Genomic DNA, 20134 nt, shown 5'->3' on the forward strand with positions numbered 1-20134 from the left:
TTTGATAATAAAATAAATTTTTGAATATACTTACCCGGTGATTATAAATTAAAGGACCCTCCCTTCCTCCCCAATAGAGACGCAGTGGACCGAGGAGAAAATTGAGTTCTTTGTTTACAATGAGTACTGGGTATCTGGACGACAGATGGCGCTGTTGAAGTACACCCCCTACCTGTGTAGCGATCGCTGGCGAATTTTTTCCTTAGAGTTTTCTGTCGAGCAACAGAGTTGCAGCTATTATAATCACCGGGTAAGTATATTCAAAAATTTATTTTATTATCAAAATAACATTTTACTACTTATTTTTTCTATTTTCACCAGCAGGAAACAAATATATGGTATGTTACGTATGTAAGAATTCTTCTTTCAGTTGCATTTGGTATGTACTAATTTATCTTTCAGTTGTGTAAAGATTAAGAAAGTCTCGAGTAACCAGTTTTCTTATAAAAGTCAAAAAATATACCCATCAATTGCATAGTACTTTGAAATAAAAAAAATTTATATTATGCTTAGTTAACACATGGTGACATGTACTATTCAACATTAACTACTGTCAAATTTCATGAGGTGAGAGTTATGGGAGTGTTGAGTTTTTAGTTCAAACACATGTTAAAGAAGCACTTCATAACCAGTTTCAATTCATCTTTTATTAACTATTGATTGTCTTGAAATTAAAGATCAACAAAAGTTCTAGTCGCTACGAGCCATTGATGCAACTGGTGTAGATTTTTTTTCTTTTTGTAACTGGATATTAGAAGGTCATACTTCCCATTTATTAATATTTGCAGATAGTGAGGTTAGTAGAATGTTAATTACTGTATATTTATTCTGCAATTTTGTTTCCTTGTCATTCACATAGCAGTATTTTACTTTGATAGTAGTTTGTGAAGTTACATTTCATGGTAGGAAACTGGTTTAGTGTATTTTAAATATTTAACTTAGCCGGTGAATATATAATAGCTGCAACTCTGTTGCTCGACAGACACATACATAAAAACTCGCCAGCGATCGCTATACACGTTGCGGGTGTGCCCACCAGCGCCAACTGTCGGCCAGATACCACTCTCGATGTAAACAAAACCTCAATTTCTTCTCTGTCGACGTGTCGACAAGACGTACTTTACTCGCTGTTGAACCTGGAGTTTTTCCCATCATATTTGGTGAAGTACTTTAATTTGGTTTGAGCTTTCGCAGTACAGGTGTTTTTCTTCAAATAAATCCTTGAACTCTTTTTTTGAATCAGATTAATTGTTGATGACTTAGATTGTTTTTGGAATTTTCCCTTGACTAATTCAAAATGGCTGACCCTTCTCAAGTTCCCAAGTTTCGAAAGTGCAATGCTAGGGACTGTCATAGGCGTCTTCCAAAGGCTTCTCTCGACCCTCACACTGTTTGTTCCAATTGTCGGGGTAAAACCTGTCAATTGGAAGATCGGTGTGAGGAATGCGTGGGCCTTTCGGAATTCGATTTTATCGAATTTGATAAATATACACGCAGACTCGAGAGAGATAGGGTAAGGAGAAGTTCTTCTAGGTCGGTAGATTTTTCCTCTCCACATGCCCCTGAACCTATTCCTTCCCCTGTAGTGGTTGTTCCTAACCCCCCTCCTAGCACTCAGGAACCGTCGATGGCAGACATGATGCGTGCTATTCATGCCTTTGGGGGAGAGAGTTGAGTCTTTAGCAAGTGACCGAAATCAACTCATGGCGGACGTTAAGGAACTCAAGTGCCAAAGTGCCACGAAGGATAGTGTCAAAGTGCCTAGTGTTACGCAAAGTGTTGTGAACAGTGTTGCGCTCGAGGGTTCGTCTGTTCGTGCCTGTCGTCCTCCTAGTCCGGGACCTCTTGCAAGCTCCCAAGCCCAGGGGAGAAGCAATGTCGTACGACTCATGGGTTCGAGAGGCCTTGATCAGCGATCAGACGTTCCCTCTAAGGTATCAGGCGTATCTCTCCAAGATCGCCCTTACCTAAGTAAGACGAGAGAGCCCATTTTTACCTCGTCGTCCGAAGGTGTTTCACGTAAGAAACCTTGGACTAAGGTCTCCAGACCTTTAAAGCGTAAGTCGGTCCCTTCAGGACAAGTCCAACGTCCCGGATGTAGCCACTGGGACAGTTCGGACCCGTTGCCGTCATCTGATGACTGCTCGCCGCCTAAGAGAGGCAAAGTTGTGCCGTCTCATTCGTTAACCCCGTCTGTTACCGCACCTGCTTCCGTAGACCCTAAATGGGTGTTACTGCAAGACATGCAGTCCAAGCTTTCGTCCTTGATGGAGGACTACAACGCTGAGAAGGTTACCGTTGAACCCACGAGCCTTCAGCCATCCAAGCGTTCTGTTGTGCGTCCTGTTGACGTGGATGTAGCTTTATCGCGTCAACCAGTTGGGGTGGTACCTCCACCGATGCGACCCAGTGTGGATTTCCAGCCGCTCGTTGACGTTAGGCAACGCACTGATGCGATTGGTGACGTTCAGGACGTTCATCAACCATCAGAGTTGACTTGTTTTGACGCGGTGCGTCAACCTCCGCAACCCGGTATGGTGTTGACTGCACAACCCAGACGGTCTAAACAGTCTCGGGTGGACGCTGTGCGTCCTCGCGCACCTGTTATTGTTGACAGTTCCCAGACTGTTCAGCAGTTCCAGGACGCTGCGTCCGGCTCCGTCACGTATGCACCTGTGCGACCGGACGCTGCGAGTCAAACGTTGCCTACTCCGTTGCCATTTTCTCATCAGTTATCGGATGAAGAACAGTCAGATGAGGACGTTGCTGAACCTCAGCATGAGGATCAACCCTCAGAACTAGATGAGCCTAAAGCAGTTCAACCATCCTTGGACTTTAGAAAAGTCATGGCGGTTTTTAAAGAGTTGTTCCCTGACCACTTTATTTCTGTGGCTCCTCGTTCGCCGCCGTCAGAGTTTTTCTTAGGCGTTCCTGCTACCATGCCTGCCTTTACTAAACTCGTTCTCTCTCGCTCATCCAAGAGAGCTTTACGGATGTTAGGCGATTGGTTAGAGACCAAGAGGAGTTTAGGGAAGACAGCATTTGCCTTCCCCCCATCTAAACTCTCATCTAGATCGAGCGTCTGGTATGCCACGGGAGAAGTTCTCGGCTTGGGAGTTCCTGCCTCTGCCCAGGGCGACTTCTCAAGTCTTGTAGACTCTCCCCGCCGCCTTGCCATGAGACGCTCGAAGATTTGTTGGTCACCCTCGGACCTGGACCACCTGCTTAAAGGCATTTTTAGGGCGTTTGAAGTCTTTAACTTCCTGGACTGGTGTTTAGGAGCCCTGAGTAGGAAAATCTCTTCTGCCGATAGGGATGTTTCCTTACTCATTATGTCCTGCATGGACAAGGCCGTCCGTGATGGGTCCAACGAGCTTGCCGCTTCATTCACGTCCGGAGTCCTTAAGAAACGAGAGTCCCTGTGCTCGTTTCTGTCAGCATGAGTGAAGCCATGCCAAAGATCCGAGCTACTCTTTGCGCCCTTGTCTAAGTGCTTGTTTCCTGAAGTCTTGGTTAAGGAAATTGCCTTGTCTTTAGTGCAGAAGGACACCCACGATCTAGTTGCGTCCTCGGCTCGCAAAGCTCCCCCTTTGCCTGCCTTGTCTGCCAGACCTAGGATGGACACTCCTGCGTCCAGGTTTATCCCGCCCTTTCGTGGCAGAGCCTCCAGTAGGGGAGGTGCTCGTGCCGAAGGGAAGAGAGGGAAGAAGAAAGGATCCAAGTCCTCTAAGGGCAGAGTCTGACTGCCCGCAACTTCAGACAGCAGTAGGTGCCAGACTCAAGAACTTCTGGCAAGCCTGGGAGAAGAGAGGCGCAGATCAACAATCTGTGAGGTTGCTCAGAGAGGGGTACAAAATCCCTTTTGTACGCAAACCCCCTCTAGCGACGTCCCCCATCGATCTCTCTCCCAGGTACCGAGAGGAAGAAAAGAGACAAGCCCTGAAACTGGAAGTGTCTCTTTTGCTAGAGAAGGGAGCGGTGGTCAAAGTCTCGGACCTTCAATCACCGGGGGCTTTACAACCGTCTCTTCCTAGTATCAAAGAAGACAGGAGGTTGGAGACCGGTGCTAGACGTCAGTGCTCTGAATGTCTTTGTCACAAAGACGAAGTTTACCATGGAGACCACAAAGTCAGTCCTAGCAGCGGTCAGAAAGGAAGACTGGATGGTCTCTCTAGACCTAAGGGACGCCTACTTCCACATCCCCATTCACTCAGACTCCCAACCTTTTCTGAGATTCGTCTTCGACGATGTGGTGTACCAGTTTCGGGCCCTGTGTTTTGGCCTAAGCACAGCTCCTCTCGTGTTTACGAGGCTTATGAGGAATGTGGCAAAATTCCTCCACTTATCGGACATCCGAGCCTCCCTTTATTTGGACGACTGGCTTCTCAGAGCCTCTTCCAGTCATCGCTGTCTGAAGGATCTCAATTGGACTCTAGATCTGACCAAGGAATTGGGACTCCTTGTCAACTTGGAAAAGTCACAGCTGGTCCCATCCCAAACTATTCTGTATTTAGGGATGGAGATTCACAGTCAAGTTTTTCAGGCTTTTCCGTCGGCCCCCAGAATAGATCAAGCCCTGCTCTCCATCCAGAAGATGCTGAAGAAAGAACGCTGCTCAGTCAGGCTGTGGATGAGTCTGGTAGGAACGCTGTCATCCCTGGAGCAATTTGTCTCACTAGGAAGGCTACACCTCCGTCCTCTTCAATTCCATCTGGCTTTTCACTGGAAAAAGGACAAGACGCTAGAGGCGGTCTCGATCCCGATTTCCGAAAAGATCAAGTCTTGTCTGACTTGGTGGCAGGACAATATCAGCCTACGAGAGGGTCTTCCCTTGGCAGTTCAGATACCCAACCACGTTCTCTTCTCGGACGCATCGGACTTGGGCTGGGGCGCGACGCTGGACGGTCGGGAATGCTCAGGTCTGTGGAACTCGAGTCAGAGGAGCATGCATATCAACAGCAAGGAGCTTTTGGCGGTTCATCTGGCCTTGATAAGCTTCGAGAATCTCCTTCGAGGCAAGGTGGTGGAGGTCAACTCGGACAACACCACGGCCTTGGGGTACATTTCCAAACAGGGAGGTACCCACTCACTGACTTTGTACGAGATCGCAAGGGACCTGCTCATCTGGTCAAAAGATCGAGGCATCTCCCTAGTAACGAGGTTCATCCAGGGCGACTTGAACGTCCTAGCAGATTGTCTCAGTCGGAAAGGTCAAGTAATTCCAACCGAATGGACCCTCCACAAGGATGTGTGCAAGAGACTTTGGGCGACTTGGGGTCAACCCACCATAGATCTCTTTGCAACCTCGCTGACCAAGAGGCTTCCAATCTATTGCTCTCCAGTCCCGGACCCAGCAGCAATACATATAGATGCCTTCCTCCTAGATTGGTCACATCTAGACCTTTACGCATTCCCACCATTCAAGATTGTCAACAAGGTACTGCAGAAATTCGCCTCTCACGAAGGGACAAGGTTGACGTTAGTTGCTCCCCTCTGGCCCGCGAGAGAATGGTTCACCGAGGTACTTCGATGGTTAGTAGACGTTCCCAGAAGTCTTCCTCTAAGAGTAGACCTTCTACGTCAGCCACACGTAAAGAAGGTACACCAAAGCCTCCACGCTCTTCGTCTGACTGCCTTCAGACTATCGAAAGACTCTCGAGAGCTAGAGGCTTTTTGAAGGAAGCAGCCAGTGCGATTGCTAGAGCAAGGAGAGCATCTACCATTAGAGTCTACCAATCGAAGTGGGAAGTCTTCCGAGACTGGTGCAAGTCAGTTTCCGTATCCTCGACCAGTACCTCTGTAGCCCAAATAGCTGATTTTCTCTTATACCTGAGAAAAGTACGATCCCTTTCAGCTCCTACTATCAAGGGCTACAGAAGCATGTTGGCCTCGGTCTTCTGGCATAGAGGCTTAGATCTTTCCAACAATAAAGATCTGCAAGACCTCCTTAAGTCTTTTGAGACCTCTAAGGAGCATCGTTTGGCTACACCTGGGTGGAATTTAGACGTGGTCCTAAGATTCCTCATGTCAGACAGGTTTGAGCCTTTACAGTCAGCCTCCCTGAAAGATCTCACTCTTAAGACACTTTTCCTGGTATGCTTAGCCTCGGCTAAAAGAGTCAGTGAGCTTCATGCCTTCAGCAAGAACATCGGGTTTTCGTCAGAAAAAGCTACTTGTTCTCTGCAGCTTGGTTTCCTAGCCAAAAATGAGCTACCTTCTCGTCCTTGGCCTAAATCTTTCGATATTCCTAGCTTATCGGAGATCGTAGGCAATGAACTAGAAAGAGTCTTATGCCCTGTTAGAGCTCCTAAGTTCTACTTAGCTCGTACTAAACCTTTACGAGGCCAATCTGAAGCGTTATGGTGTTCGGTTAAGAAACCATCCTTGCCTATGTCAAAGAATGCTTTGTCATATTTTATCAGATTGTTAATACGATAAGCTCATTCACACTTGAGTGAGGAAGACCGATCTTTGCTTAAGGTTAAGACGCACGAGGTTAGAGCTGTAGCAACTTCCGTGGCCTTTAAGCAAAATAGATCTCTGCAAAGTATCATGGACGCAACCTATTGGAGAAGCAAGTCAGTGTTCGCGTCATTTTACTTGAAAGATGTCCAGTCTCTTTACGAGAACTGCTACACGCTGGGACCATTCGTAGCAGCGAGTGCAGTAGTGGGTGAGGGCTCAACCACTACAATTCCCTAATTCCATATCCTTTTAATATGTCTCTTGAAATGTTTTAAAGTTGTTTTTATGGGTTGTCCGGAAGGCTAAGAAGCCTTTCGCATCCTGGTTGATTTGGCGGGTGGTCAAAGTCATTTCTTGAGAGCGCCCAGATTAGGGGTTTGATGAGGTCCTGTTGTATGGGTTGCAACCCTTGATACTTCAGCTCCTAGGGGTCTGTCAGCATCCTAAGAGGATTGCTGGGCTCCGTAAGGAAGACGTACTTACAAGGCAGAGTAATCGTCTAAGTCGACTTCCTTACCAGGTACCTATTTATTTTGGTTTTGTTATATTGATAACTGTCAAAATGAAATAAAAAACTCTTAGCTTATACGATGTAAACATAATTAACTCTGGTCTCTACCCACCTCCTTGGGTGTGAATCAGCTATTATATATTCACCGGCTAAGTTAAATATTGAAAAATGATATTTTAATTATAAAATAAATTTTTGAATATACTTACCCGGTGAATATATAAATTAAACGACCCTCCCTTCCTCCCCAATAGAGACGCAGTGGGATGAGAAGAAATTGAGGTTTTGTTTACATCGAGAGTGGTATCTGGCCGACAGTTGGCGCTGGTGGGCACACCCGCAACCTGTATAGCGATCGCTGGCGAGTTTTTATGTATGTGTCTGTCGAGCAACAGAGTTGCAGCTATTATATATTCACCGGGTAAGTATATTCAAAAATTTATTTTATAATTAAAATATCATATTTAGATGCTGAATGATTTTAGCAGACTGTATACATAGTAAAAAAAAAAAAAGAATAGGTCAAAATATGGCTCTTCTTTTTCAAGTACCACATGAGGTGGGTTATGAATTGCTGCATCCATAGGTCAGAAGTTGTGCAGAGGGGTGAATAACTTATTGGAAAGAACTTTGGGTTTGCTGGTGGAATGCATTCAGATGTATAAAGTTTCAATGTTAAAGATAAGCTGCCTTGATTTTTTTGAATATTTTCATTAGTACTTTATTTAATTGAATGAGTATCAATTACAGTATCAAAAATCTATAAAGATGATTGAGACTAACACTGACTTTCTTTCAGGTTAAACTCTTTGCTTGCTCAAATGGGACAATTTTATATCTACAATCACATTAAGGACTTTATAATCAAGAAGATGAGTGCTTAAGCGGAAGATGGCATAATGAAGAAGATTGTATCAAATGGAGCAAGGAAGTAATCAGGAAGATTATATCGAATGGAGCATGGTTATAGGGAAGGTTTCTAGGGTTTGAAAATAGTTGTAAGTGTGTCTTTATGAGGCTTTAGTTGTCTTTTTTTTTTGGCTGGTTGATTCATCATTAAGTTGGTTCTTAAAGTTAATATAACTCTGCAAGTGTATTGCTATTTTGTTGATTTTATTTGAATTCCAATGTACTGTATATATATAACTTCTCCATATTAATTTCTGAATCACTTTAGCAAACATATATTAATTTCTCACTTGAAACTTTTTAGTGGTAAAATTAAGATTGCTTAGATCCTAATGATTTACATGCATTTCCTCTCATATCTAAAATTATAATTTTAATTCTATTTTTATACTAGATCTTTACGATTCACAGTTAAATATATTTACTTTTAATTTGGATAATTTAGATTGTCATTTCAGACATCATCAGCCTTTTTATATTTGCTTAAAGCCTCATAATTAAATCACAATCTCATCAATGCATTGGCATTCATGAAAATTAGTTTTCTTTGAGCCATTTATTCAAATGATGCAAATCATAGACCAGTTAAGTAATTTGAAGTTATAGGGATCTTGGTACTAGATTTGTTTTTTTATCTCTTGCTTGCAAATTTAATTGTCAGTGAACCATAAAACCTTGTTTCAACTAACTAGCGTGTATTTCAACTAATAGGGCTTCAAGTATTTTCTAATTCAGGTTATTAATTGGTTAAAAACAGCAACATGATTTACCACATATTAGCTTGTCTGTTCAAAGGTAAGATTTTTGGAAATGATTAATAATGAATTGCTATCATTCTGAAAAATAACTAGAATATTTATTAGTTTGATTTTAAAAAATAGCTTATACTTAGTGAAAGTTTGCAAGAAATTATTGCTGTGGTATTTTTTTTTTTATTGGTGAAGCATGGATTATTGTGATAAAATCTAGGGATTGATTATCCAAGAGATAAGATGACATTTATTGCTGGAATTCATGTCACTTGATTTGTTTAGCTTGTTGTATTTGCACTTGATAATTTCTAACAAACTGTCATGTGTAATTCCATGTAGCTATTCTAGTATGTTGGAATAATAATCTATAGTGCTGGGTATCTTGTCTGAAGATTTAGGTTTATCATCTACTTAAGACTTTGGTGGAATTTTAAAGATTTACTTTTCCACCCAATGGCATTGTACTGCAGAGGCTTGTTATTTTCAGCCTTCTATGAGAGTAGATGGACATACAGTTTGCTATGATCCTACATTGTCACATGTCTCTTTTTTTATTTCTATGAATCTTCCTGATGTTCATGGCAATTCTTTCAATCCTGGTTACCCTCGTAATGAGAGAATGCCTTGAAGTCATTGAGTTTCAGCACAGCATTTCATTCCCGTGCTGAAACTTGGTGACGGGCAAGAGGGCTCTCGAACTTGGGGAAATTTCTCCCCCAGTTCGAATCTAAATTTCTCTCCTTCACCTTTTTCTTTTACTCAATATTACGTCGACCTTATCCTAATTTCATAAACTTTCTTTCGTCTTGCTTTCCAAACTCTATGAGAAAAATTTCCCTCATTATATATATGTGTATACATTATGTACATATATATTTATTATTATTATTTTTTTTTTTTCTTTTTTTTCTCCTATGGCTTGGATGTTTCTACATCCATTGTATCCCCGGCGGGGATGTTCATACATCCTTTATTGCTGCCTGCTTTGATGAGTGGGAGGAGGTATCACGGTTAGGAGGTGTTTGCATTCAAAGCTATATGTGAGAGTATTGGATGATTTCAGCCATCCTGAAGATGGTTTGGACCTTTTTGGCGGAACTATTCTCAAGTGTTGGGTCTTCGGAATCCAGGGGGATCCAATGCTTGGGATAGGACTCTCGGCTTTTGGCCGGAAGCCCGTCATTACAGATATGGGGAGGATGATTCCATAGTCTCTTGGTCTCAGTCCTAACAGGCGGGTTCAGCTTACACCTTTGCCTCTATATCTGTTTTGATGCTATCCTTCGGGTAGGGTATGGAGTGGACCATCTGGGAAGTACTGTATACTCTCATTGTGCGGATAGTGGAGAGTGCAAATTTCCTTTCTGACGAGTGATGGCCTAACATTCTCGAGCAGGTACATCAAACTAACCCTTTTCTCTCTCTCTTGTCTAATGGATTCTTCAAGTAACGAACCCCCATCCCCTGGATACGCTGACTCTCCCCCGGCACTGTTGACGACCTCTGCTAATTCCATTAAGGAAAAATCTGTTGGTGACCTAGGAACAAAAAAGGACCCCTCTACTAATGTTTTAAAACCAATTAAGTCGGGTAACAAAGGGAAACTAAGAATCCTTCATGTTACCCAAATTCCAATAAATACTGATTATGATATGATATATAAAGCATTTAGATGCTATGGAGTGATAAAAGAAATTAGAATGAAACTTGAAAATGAAAAATGGCATTCATGGATAACTTATAATAATCATGAATAAGCATTCAACGCAATATGTAATATCAATGATATCAAAATAACTTAAATATCATGGGTGCCCTATGTGTTAAGATACCAAACAGTTTGGATGTATATAGACCTGCTGACTGGTTTGAGAAAGATATCAATTTAACTATGCTCTCCCAAAGAAAGCCAAAACCACCAATGTGGCTTGTTGCTGAACCTAAAGGGAGTAATGGGAATTATTTTAGAATTAGCAAACTAATTCAGAAAAAGGTAGGAACCATTGCACCAGGTGATATATCTCGCTTTGGGAAAAATAGCTTCTTAATCCATGCAAAATCATACACGCAATCAGTTATACTGTCTAACCTTAAGACAAGCAGTGATGAGGATATGTTAGATGTCAAACCCCACCTAAACTTTAGTTACGGAAGGGGAGTAGTCTTCAATAAAGATCTGTATGAATTTACAGAAGAGGAAATACTAGCCATGTGCCCATTAACAGTGTGGAAAGTGCACAAGATTCCTGGGACGTCAATGATTATCCTTACTTTCCAGGATGCTGATGTGCCTTTCCACATCGATATTGAAAATGAAAGAATAAAAGTTTGACCTTTCAAACAAAAACCCTTACAATGTTTCAAATTTGGACATCCTTCTAAAGTTTGTAAAAATGAAAAAATGTGTAGCATCTGTTCCAAACCTTGTCATGGAGAGTGTACACTTGAGCCCAGCTGTTTGAACTGCAATTCAAACCATAAATCCACTGACAGGAGCTGCGAGATTTATAAGTTTGAAGAAGCAGCCCTCAACAAATCCAATGTAGAATATATAAGTGTAGGACATGCCAAAAGACTACTGAAAAACCAAACAGCTATGCAAAGGCACTGAAATCAAGAGAAAATATACCACAGGAGACATCGAACCCACATAGTGCTGCCATTAACTCCAAGAAAAGAAATACATCATCTAATGATAGTAAAGTTTTGCGTGACAAGGTAAGCATATTGTCTTCCAAGGCTTTGCCACTGTGTATTAAAGCTCTGGCGCTGCCCACTTCTATACAAACTTCATCCCCCATTACCAGCAATAGTACTAACCTCTCTCAGGCCCTGTCCTTGCCTGATTTGATGGAAGTTCCACCCGAAACAAAGTTACCAGGTGCACCTGTGGTAGGGAAGGTGCAAAAACCTGGTAGATCCTCACCACCGATAAATAGGAAAAGAGAGTCCTCCATCTCTCTCTCCACCCTCCATTAGAAACGTTAAGGTTATGACATCAAATAAATTTGATGTTTTGTCTGTTGATGTTTCTAATGAACCAGAAGATAAACTGAATAAATCAGAAATTCAAGTTGAGGTCCACCATCCACCTCAACAAATAGATAAAAAGGATACAAAGAAAAACACAAACGTAAAACCCAACATAACAAGACCACCTCTGAAGAAACCTACAGGTAATAATGTTAGATTAAAAACTGCTAATGGGAAGACCTCATCCAAGATGTCTTCCAGAAATAATCCATAGTTTTCTCCTCCATTTTGCAATGGAACTGTCAGGGTTTAAGGGCGAAATATGAAGAACTTAAGCTCCTAATTCATGAGCTTTCCCCCATGATTGTATGTCTACAAGAAAGTATGCTTGATTCTAACACTCCTAGAACTCGAGAGTATGTTAGCTATAGAACACCATATAATCAACAAGCAGGGAGCCATGGTGGAAGTCTCATGTACATTCGCCGAGATGTTCCCCAAATACCTATGTCTATACGTACAACCCTGCAGGCAGTTGTACAAATTGATTTTGGGAGAAAATATACAATATGCTCTCTGTACTTGCCTCCAAATGATAATATTTTATATGATGATTTAGCAGAGGTCATTCAACAACTCCCTCAACCTTTTCTCTTACTGGGAGATATGAATGGTAGACATCCTTTATGGGGTGATGTTTTGGCCAACACAAGGGGCAATATTATCTCATCAATTGTGGAGAATGAGGATGTGGGACTCCTTATTACAGGAGAGCCCACGCACTTCCATGTTCAGACAGGTACTTTGTCATGCATTGCCCTTTCAATTGCAAGCTCTAACTGCCTTCTTGATTTTGATTGGAGGACATTAGATGATTGGCATACTAGTGATCATGCACCAATCATTATAAACACCAACAAGGGTCCGCCTTTGCAAAGATCGCCACGTTGGAATCTAGACAAGGCAGACTAGGTTAAAGTTTCTGAGCTAAGTGAAATCGAAGGGAGAGCAGAACAGTTTGAAAGTATTGATGATGCCATAGACCTACTGAATGGAACTCTTCATACAGCAGGAATCAATTCGATTCCCAAAACCACAGGACTATTCAAAAGACGACCAGTCCCGTGGTGGTCCTCAGAATTAACAGCCTTGCACAGAGCCACCAGAAAATCTCTATGACTAGATTGCGTAGACGCCGTACTGATGAAAATTTGATATCATATAAAAAATGTAGAGCTCAGTTCCGTCGTGCCATGAAAGAAGCTAGACGCCAATCTTGGGTGGCTTTTGTTTCCTCCATTAACAGTAGAACACCACCATCTTCTGTATGGAGGAAAATAAAAAAAATTGCAGGCAAATTTACCCCGAACCCACCACCAGTGTTGAAAGTGAATGGTCAGTTTTTGACTCTAGGAAATGAAGTTAGCAATGCCCTGGCTGACCATTTTTCAAATGTATCGTGCAAGAGCGTAGCAGCTCCTGGTCACCAGTACAGGAGCATTGAAGAAAAGAAAATTTAAAATTTTGCAACAGGAAGGGAAGAATCGTATAATTCTCCTTCTACTGAAAGAGAACTTGATTCCGCACTCGCTACTTGCAACGATACAGCTCCTGGACCCGATGGAATTCCATATGCAATGGTTAAACATGTACATTTTAATACAAAGTTATTTATTTTAAGTATTATTAATAGAATATGGCATGATCATAGTTACCCAAGTGTTTGGGAACTAGCCATTATTTTAGCCTTTTTAAAATCCGGTAAGGACAAGTTTTTAGCAGCAAGCTATCGACCTATTGCATTGACTTCGTGTTTATGTAAAATCATGGAGAAGATGGTCAATGTAAGGTTGATGTAGTACCTTGAAAAGAAGGGTATTTTATCACCGATTCAATGTGGATTCAGAAATATGCACTCAACAACTGATGTGTTAATAAGACCTGAGTCCTCTATTTGTGAAGCCTTTGCTTCCAAACAGCACCATGTGACAGTTTTTTTCGACCTTAAAAAGGCATATGATACCACATGGAGATATGGTATACTTAAAACAATTAATGAACTAGGATTAAAAGGAGAACTACCACTATTTATTCAGTCATTTCTTTTGCATAGAGTTTTTCAAGTGAGAGTGGGGGAAACTCTATTAGAGAGTAAGTGTCAGGAAGAAGGAGTTCCTCAGGGGAGTGTGCTGAGTGTAACCCTGTTTGCACTAGCAATTGATGGGATATCCTCAGTCATTCCCTGGGATGTTCTCTCAACATTATTTGTGGATGATCTCTCAATATCATTTGCTGGCACTAGAATGGCAATGGTTGAGAGAAAAATCCAACTCTCTATTGATAAAATTATCCAGTGGGCTGACATGAATGGATTTAAGTTCTCGACAAGTAAAACTACCATTGTCCATTTTTGTCGTATCCGAGGAGTACATCCAGACCCGGATATATACATTAAAGGTCAACGGATACCATGTGCAAGTGAAGCTAAATTTTTAGGTTTGATATTTGATTATAGGCTTACATGGGTTTCTTACTTAAAAGCATTAAAAGCTAAATGTGTTGAAGCTCTGAATATCTTTAAAGTATTATCCCATATATCATGGGGGACAGACTGCAATACTATTTTAAAATTATACAAGGCCTTGATTTTTTCCAAAATTAGTTATGGATGTGAAATATATTCTTCAGCCACCCCAAGCCGGTTAAAAATATTAGACTCGATACATCATGCAGGTATTAGGTTGTCTACAGGAGCTTTTAAAACCTCGCCTATCCCAAGTCTCCTTGTTGATGCTGGAGAGTTACCTCTAGACCTTTACCGAATGTCTTCCATTATTCGGTATTGGTTTAGATTGCAAAGACTCCCTAACTCTCTAGCCTTTCAGACTGCAAGCCTTGTAAGACACGCATCATACTTTGAGTTGCACCCAAAATCTCCTCAACCTTATGGCTTTCGGGTGAAACGATTATTAAATAGTCTGGATATAATTAGAAGTAAGGTACTTCCATTCAAGGTATCATCAACGCCTCCATGGAAATTACCAGAGATATCTTTTTGTAAATATTTTATTGGAGATAAGAAGAATATGTCAGACCTAGAAGCCAGGTCTCTTTTTAATGAACATGTTAAAGAATATAGAGGATCAACTTTTATCTATACTGATGGCTCCAAATCTGATGCTGGCGTTGGATTTGGAGTACATAGTAATGGTTTTAATTGTAGAGGTGCACTTTCTCTGACCGCTTCCATATTTACTGCCGAACTGTATGGCATATTAACCGCTATTGAGAAAATAGCGTTGGAGGAGGGTAATTTTACAATTTTTAGTGATGCAAGGAGTGTCCTTCAAGCTATAGAAGTTTTTAATTCTAATAACCCTCTAGTTTTAAAGATTTTAGAATGGCTTTTTATTATTGGACGGAGAGGTATAACAGTTCGATTTTGTTGGGTTCCAGCACATGTAGGTGTGTCGGTGAATGAGAAGGCAGATTCACTGGCTAAGAAGGCTGCATCCGAGTTGCTGCCAAGAAGGTATCCCATTCCCTGTAATGATTTCTTACCTGACATCAAGAAATTGATTTTCAATAAATGGCAACAGCAATGGGGTAGCCTAGATGGGAATAAAATGCGAGAGGTAACAAATGTCATATCTCCTTGGAGGTATAATATGATGCCCCGAAAATGGGAGTCGTCTCCGTATTGGTCACACTCGGTTGACACACGAGTTTCTGCTGAAGGGCCAACACCAACCGTATTGTGACGACTGTTTAGTACCTCTAACAGTGAGGCATTTGTTGACCGAATGCCCCAATTATAACAACTTAAGGAATAGATATTTGTTTGAGGCTCGAGGTGAAGGTGGCAGGTTCATCCTTGCCAAGATTCTTGGAAATGATGTGTCCTACTATGCAAGTGGCATTTTTAGATTTATTTCAGAAGCAGGTCTTCTGAAAACTATTTAACTTTTATGACATTCAACTTTTATGATTTTAATTGAATACTCTTTTATTTTTTATTTTATTTTATTTTTTATTTTTGTATGCATGAATTAAATGTTACGGGCGTCAATGACCTTAGATGTCAGGATGCCTGAAAACTTTAAATCAATCAATCAATCAATCAATCTTGGTTAAATGCTGATGTCTATCGAAATACTAAAGTGAAGTATGATTTAATTTTCTTTTTGACAGGCTGTTATTTGAGCGTGACCACACCATAGTTGTTTCATTGTTTTAGTTATCCCGTCACATTTACTTGCAGCAGACCTTTGTCCTACCCAGGATGCAGATTGTAATTGTATTTTTCTGTGATTTAAGGTTTTTTGATAGAAATTTATTGGGGACTTCTTCTGGACGATCATGATCATCATTCTCTTTGTATCATGTGGCTGGGGCAGGATTGTGATTTGAATAAGGATTTTGAGGAATTTGATAGGCACCCTGGTTCCCCTTATGAAGAGATGTGTTCAGCTGGTGCCTGACCACATGAAAGAGCTCCAGACATAGAAGGAAATTAACATTTAGTGGCCTTTTGTTTTCTAATACAATATTTGATTTGTTTGGGTGTTCAGCATTTTAAGATGTCTTAAAGGCAGATGACAAGAAGGTTACTGCCCACTTTGGTTAGAAAGAAAATTATTGCAATTAAGGGATTTTGACGAAGGAAAAATCTATTTCTGGGGAGAGACCTGTGGCGCCCGGTGAAAAGAGTCCTTCTTATATATCTTTTCTGATAAAACCTTCCAATTATACCAGAGAAAGATAAAAGCATGGAATGCTGAGGTTACAACCCTCGCGCGAGCACATTTTGGGTGTCGTGTATAAAGCAAAGGCGCGTGAAATCCACTATTCACAGGTTGTCTTCCATTTAGTTAATTCCTTCGCCACGACGCGAGCGCCATCTGAACAACATCCTTCTGTATTGGCCATGATGGCTTGGAAAGGAAAGGGTGGGATAGTGTAAAATAAAGGGGAAGGGTTTCACCGGGCGCCACAGGTCTCTCCCCAGAAATAGATTTTTCCTTCGTCAAAATCCCTTTTCTGGGTCGACCTGTGGCGGCCGGTGAAAATGTACCAGAGAATGCCTTCCAAGCCCAACAATAACTACTAATTTTAAATATTAAACTTAGCTGGTGAATATATAATAGCTGACGTCTCCGACGGCTCGACAGATTCCAAAAACTCGCGACCGATCGCCGTGAAGGTTGCGGGTGTGACCACCAGCGCCGACTATCGGCCAGATACCGCATATACTTGTCAATTTCTCCAGTTCTTCTCTGTCGGTCTTGTCGACAAGTTGGTTCCGCTCGCTTTATGACCTCGAGTTTTCGACCGAATTGGTGAAGTACTTGGTTTTGGTTTTATTGCTTTCGCCGTGTTGGATTATTCAATACTATCTTCAAAAGAAATGCTTTTGAAAGGAGAGGAAAAGTTTTTGCCCTTGCTTTTTTAATCTCGCTCTGGTTTTTCCATAGAGAAAAGATGGCCGACCCTGCCCTCAGTGTACGGAAGTGTGTTAAAGGCTTTTAGTAATTATTTTATCACTTTATAAATTATTGTTGATATTTATAGATTTACCTCTATATATTTTATATCTCACCCGCCTTTCTTAGGCCTCTTCAATTAGCTTTCCATTTATACTAAACATCGAAATAAATTTTATGTTTTTGTTTATATGCGGCCTTTACCTATTCTGTGTAGGCGGTCCTAACTTGGAAAACGAAGTTAAACAACGTTGAGCCCATTCAACTTTTATTTTTGTTTAGATTAAAACAGTTGCTCTGTAAGAGTGATGAGATGAATATTTTTAGAAAATATTTTAAGAAATTTATTCTTTGAATAGTCTTCGTGCTGTTTTTCAAAGATGAACTAACGTTTGGTTTATTTATGCTACGCAGTTTGCGCTCTATCGTTATGATAGAGAAAGAGAGAATCATGGTTTCACTTTGCAGAAAGAGTAAATCGATTTTGACGTTTTGTTCATTCTTCTTTCAAACTGAAGTTTTTTACATACTAATTTAAAGGAACATGTTAAATTTCAATTTCTGAGTCCTTTCACTTTTTTCCTTTAGTCAAATAACCTGTTATTGATGAAGGGTGAGTGGGCCATTCTCTTGAGAGAGAGAGAGAGAGAGAGAGAGAGAGAGAGAGAGAGAGAGAGAGAGAGAGAGAGAGAGAGAGAGAGAGAGAATCTTTATTCTCGTCCCAAGTCTCTGTACAAGGAGTTTGGGAGCGAGTAACGTTGTTCTCGCTTGAGTTTTTTACTCTCGTCCCAAGTCTCTGTACGGGGAGAAAGGATAAAACGTTTTAGTTTTTATTCTCGTCCCAAGGCACTGTACGGTGAGAGATTGAAAACGCAGTCCTTAGTGAACTAGTGTTTAGTCTCATTCCCAGTTACTGATCTTTTTAACTTTATATATTTCCGTTTTATTCGATATATATGTATATGTTTATTGATTTTTGCATGTGTGTTTCATTTTGTACTAATGTGCTTACATTATAAGACTCATTTTGCAATTCTAACCTTTTTATTTAAGGGAGAATTGCGTGCTTTAGGTAGAAATCAGTTTTTATTCATGTCTAATGTGAAATTATTAAAAAATGTGATATCAGTGAAGTAAGTGCAAAAACATGTTCTGTGTTGCGGAGGGTTCGTTTGTTCGTGCTTGTCACTTGCCTAGTCCGAGACCTCTTTCAGGCTCCCCTGCACCAGGGAGAAGGAATGTCGTAGGACCTAAGGGAGTGAGGAGTGTAAACCAACGAACAGACGTTCCCTCAAAGGTATCAGACGTTGCTCGTCAAGCATGTCCTTGCCATAAGACAGGAGAGACGAAGTTTCTCCTCGTCTTCCGATGATTCATCTCTTTAAAAGCCTGGGCGTAAAGTTTCGAGATGTTTGAAACGTTTATTAGTTCCTTCAGAACAAGTTCAACGTCTTAGCTGTAGTCATAAGAGTCCCGTTCATAGCGATGACGTTCATGTACAGACGTTTCTGCCACAGACTCGACGTGACGTTGAGCGGTAGACACCGTAGACACAACGTGACGTCGAGTGTCAGTCACTGTAGTCACGATATAGCATCGATCAGCAGTCACCGCTGTTACTACGTGACGTTTGAGCGTCAGCCACCGCAGTCACAGGTTGATCCGAAGTTAAGTGTTTTGCAAGATATGCTGTTAAAGCCTTTTTCTTTAATAGAAGCTTTCGATCCTGTTCCTGTGCGAAAGGATCCTTTGCTTTGTGTATGTCACAGTTCTGGGATACGTGATTCGGGTCTTCAACCTTCTAGACGAGCTTTGTTACGCCACGCTGACGTTATCCCTAGTGACAGCTTTGCTGTTTAACGAGATGCGGAGCATAAATCTCGATGTAATTTTGATCGCTTTGAACGTCAGCCACCGCAGTCACAGCGTGACGTTGGGCTGCAGACACCGCAGACACGACGTGACGTTGAGCGGTAGACACCGTAGACATGACGTGACGTCGAGGGTCAGTCATCGTAGTCACGATATAGCATCGAACAGCAGTCACCGCTGTTACTACGGGACGTTTGAACGTCAGTTACTTCTGTCACGACGTGTAGTAGAATAACATTCTCTGCAGTCACAACGTGACATCGACCCTCCAACTTTAACTTCTGTTCATATACAAGTTGATGTAGCCTGTCAGGCTTTTCCTTCACGTCATTCTGAATATAAATCTCCTTCTAGCAAGACTTTAGATTTATCAGATGATGTGCCTTCTGAAGAAGTTGATGACCCCCTTTCAACTAATGTAGCTTTGGGGAGTCATTCAGAAGATGAGTAACCTAGGGTGGTCCAACAATCCCTTGTTTTTTAATTATGAATTTCTTTAGTGAAATTTTGTCCTACTCGTTTTGTAACTGCTGCTCCGCCGTCTGAGTTTACTCTTGGCATGACTTTCTTCGACTCCTACATTTACGAAGTCAGTTCTCTCTTGTTCTTCCAAGAGGGCCATGCTCTTACTGGGAGACTGGTTGGAATACAGGAGAAGCTCGAGGAGAAGTTCTCGGCTTGGGAGCTCCTGCCTCTGCCCAGGGAGACTTCTTAAGCCTAGTGGACTCTCCTCCTCGTCTAGCCATGAGACGCTCCAAGATTTTATGGTCTGCTTCAGAGCTAGACCATCTCCTGTTAGGAGTTTTTTCGAGCGTTTGAAGTTTTTTATTTGTTGGATTGGTCACTGGGAGCCTTAGGTAAGAAGGTCTCTCCAGTTGTCAATGTATTGCTGTACAATTATGTCATGCATGAACAAGGCTATCAGGGATGGCTCCAATGATCTGGCAGCCACGTTCAATGCAGGAACAAGGCTATCAGGGATGGCTCCAATGATCTGGCAGCCACGTTCACTGCAGAAGTACTTGAGATGTAAGTGCGCTCAATGTGTTCATTGTCAAGACAAAGTTCACGATGAAGACTACCAAATCTGTCTTGGCAGCAGTAAGGGAAGGCGACTGGATGGTCTCTCTCGACCTTCAGGATGCATACTTCTACATCCCGATTCATCC

General features: G+C 41.5%; 1 long non-coding RNA gene across 4 annotated transcripts in view; it reads left to right on the forward strand.

The window, feature by feature from the left end:
* The window catches only part of LOC137629661 (uncharacterized), a 77380-nt gene that overhangs the window by 40223 nt on the left and 17023 nt on the right, over positions 1-20134 (forward strand). For 3 of the 4 annotated variants that reach the window (XR_011041574.1, XR_011041572.1, XR_011041575.1), the window contains exon 4: positions 7776-10399. This is a non-coding gene — a long non-coding RNA (uncharacterized lncRNA). Of the gene's footprint in view, positions 1-7775; positions 10400-20134 lie in introns of those variants that run through there. The other variant, XR_011041573.1, reaches the window with a different exon arrangement.

This window comes from Palaemon carinicauda, chromosome 37, assembly GCF_036898095.1.
Source record: "Palaemon carinicauda isolate YSFRI2023 chromosome 37, ASM3689809v2, whole genome shotgun sequence".
Lineage (NCBI taxonomy): Eukaryota > Metazoa > Arthropoda > Malacostraca > Decapoda > Palaemonidae > Palaemon > Palaemon carinicauda.